Genomic DNA, 3,123 nt, shown 5'->3' with positions numbered 1-3,123 from the left:
TCTGGCTGACTGTGAAAAGTCGTAGTATTACCAAGAGGGGGCTAAGGAAAGACCTTGCCCTGTTCTTTTAACACGGGATTGTCTTACAAATGGAGTTATTGTTGATGGACTGCAGACAATGTTCTGCTCCATGAATTGCTGAGTGCTGCTATGCCGAATCATTCCTGAACACCTCCAGAAGCTAAAGCCTCTCCAAAACTATCTAGTTACACATTGGACCTCAAATGTGTCATTTAGGAAGGAAGGATTCACAAGGGACGTTGATAGAAGTCTAAAAATTTCTCTTATTTTCTGCAGAATAAATAAGAACAGAACTCTAAATCATTGTAGGTAGGTATTTGAAGGTTAAAGGAGATGTCTCCTGAGGACAACCCTGTCCATATGCCATAACCGATCAGCTACCATGATTTATTTTCAGATACACATTAGAAATTTGTTGGCCGAATGGCTATTTCTTTCAACCTGCCTATACATGCACACGGATAAACATGCATGCCTCTGTCCTGAATGGGGAGAAGGGAGAAAGTTGCTACCAGGCTCTTCTGACAGTGGCTTGTATCCTGAGAGTGAAAGGACCAGATTGTTGAAATCCATCTGCCCAATCCTTACCTTCTCCAACATCTATCATGAGGGGGACGTCGAGAGGTCCTTATATACTTTGGATAGTCAGCTAGACCCTTTGAAATCTACAGATTCTGCTGATATTTTTTACCAAAGGATTACCCCTGTCGATATGTCATATCGGATTATCCACGGTTCTGAAGGAGCCGTTGCATCCATGCATTGCATGACATGTACTGCTACACATTCTCTGCAGTGGTCGCTACATGAGGAAATGTATAGCCACGCAAAGCTTCCCTTGGAGATAACAACTGATTGCCAGGGAGTTATAGTAGCCAGACCCATAGCCATTACCTAATCGCTAGGTTGGCTTCTAATTAGAAGTGGGTTGTCTCTGGGAGAGAAACTTTTTTGCCAGAAACATACTTGGGGAGATGTTTTTACACCACTATTGTGTCCTAAAAATATTGCAAATTACGGTCCATTTTAAAACTTTTTAAGCTTCTCGACACTTTTCTAAAGGGGCGGGGCTTATAAAGGGGCAGGGCTTAGCGTGGCAGCCAGATTTACTATAACATACATCAGAAACTTCAGTAAGTTATAGCTGAAGTCTACACCAATCCCTGGTTGGCGTACACTTCGGTTTCTGGTGCACAGCAGGGCAGAGATGCACCTAACTTATTAAGATACTTCTGCCTGTTTATAAATTAGACGCATCTTACTCCAGCGCAGATATAGAAACGCCAGTCTTGATAAATCTCTCCCACTGTTTGTTTCGGATTTGTAAAATTATTGGGCCAACAAGATTTTTACATAAAAAGGTTCATACACATTCTTTATTCAGATCCCTGTGGTACTGAGCCATGATACAGTGTCCATAGGCTGCCATAGACCTACAGGCAATACTATGTGCAAAGACCCTAAATCAAATAAATCTGGCAGCTCTGTCCCAGGTACTGCCGCTAGTGAAGTATGATCGGCAAAGGCTCACAGATGTTGGATTAGAAGTAAAAATTCTAAATCAATGGCATCACGAATGTTCAGGCTTATGCCACATAGTTATTGTGTTCACTATACATGTGTGTGCTTCAAGATCCACCTTTCATATGAACATGTTCATTCCAGCATTGTAGCAACACCAGCTGTTTAGAAAACCACAAAACTGTCACCTTTCCCATGTACTAACAGTGTCTCCTGGTGCTCAGATTCCCCCAGGACTTACAATAGGGCTGAATCACACAACAACCAGATGGTCACAAAAAACATATACATATCAACGCTGGCAGACAACTGAAATTAACTTACCGACAGATGACAGGAAACAAATGGTGATGGCCACGGATGAAGGAGATGGAAGTCTGGTAATGGAGTAGATAGGAGATGGTAATGTCTGGGAGCGGATGAATGGCAGAGAACAGAAATAAAGATATACTGGAGTATCCCAGCTCTCAAATGCAACCCAGCAAGATAGCCAAGACAAATGAAAACCAACTCAACATTAAGACAAACTTCAGTACTGGTGGCTAAGAAAAGAGCAGAGGACCACAAGTCCCAGGATACTCTGAATATAAAAGAGCAAGTTACTGAATTTGGAAAAACATGCACAGAGATTACACTGTCACCAAAAACCAGGGAACAAAAAGCCTGGACATATAAAGGCTAAGCAATCAACAGCTACACCTTAAATTAACCAGGTTAAGCTAGGCCATAACCCAGCTCGTAACATATGTACTGTATAAACTTTATTTTATTTTAGGGGACAAGCAAAAAAAGAAACACCATTCTACCGTTTTTGGGGCTTTTTTGCACCTTCTTCATGCAACAGCAGGGCTGTGCGAAATGTGTGCTTCCATTGTGGAAGCGCTCATCTCTCTACATTCATCTATATCGCCTGCAGCGTATCAGAGGCCGGCACAGGCGACGCGCAACCTGAGCCGTACAGTGCAGGATACAGGCTGGAAGAGGCCTGCATCGCATCGCTGCCAGAAGCATGGAGGTAAGGATTAGTGGGTTTTTTTTGGGGGGGGGGGGGGGGGGGTTGGTACAGCGCTGTTGGGCGAAGTATGGGGGAAGTATTATGGTGGCAGCCTATAGGGGTGTATTTTACTGCCACATTATGGGGGCACAATGGGAAAGGGGAGGACAGAAGCACTATGGGGCATGGGGGCATTTACTGGGTGCACTAAGAAGGAGGATTTTATACTGGCACATTGTGGAGGACACTTTGAGGGCTTTTTATACTGGGGAACTATATAAAGGCAGTTTATACTGGCACACATTACGGTGGGGGGAATATGAGGAAAGGGGAAAGAGGAGCACTATGGGAGCATCTACTGGGGAACTAAATAGGGGCATTTTATACTGGTACCCATTATGGGGGACACCATGTGGGTAAAGGGCAGGGGAGCACTATTGAGGCATTAACTGGGATTACTATATCGGAGCATTTTATACTAGTACATTATGGGTAGCACTATGGGGAAGGGGGTAGGAGCACTAAGGGGGCATTTACTGGGGGCTCTATATAGGGATATTTTATACTGGCAGACATTATGGGGGCAC

This window comes from Bufo gargarizans, chromosome 1, assembly GCF_014858855.1.
Source record: "Bufo gargarizans isolate SCDJY-AF-19 chromosome 1, ASM1485885v1, whole genome shotgun sequence".
Taxonomy (NCBI): domain Eukaryota; kingdom Metazoa; phylum Chordata; class Amphibia; order Anura; family Bufonidae; genus Bufo; species Bufo gargarizans.
The sequence above is the reverse complement of the archived record's forward strand: the minus strand, read 5'-3'. Positions refer to the sequence as shown.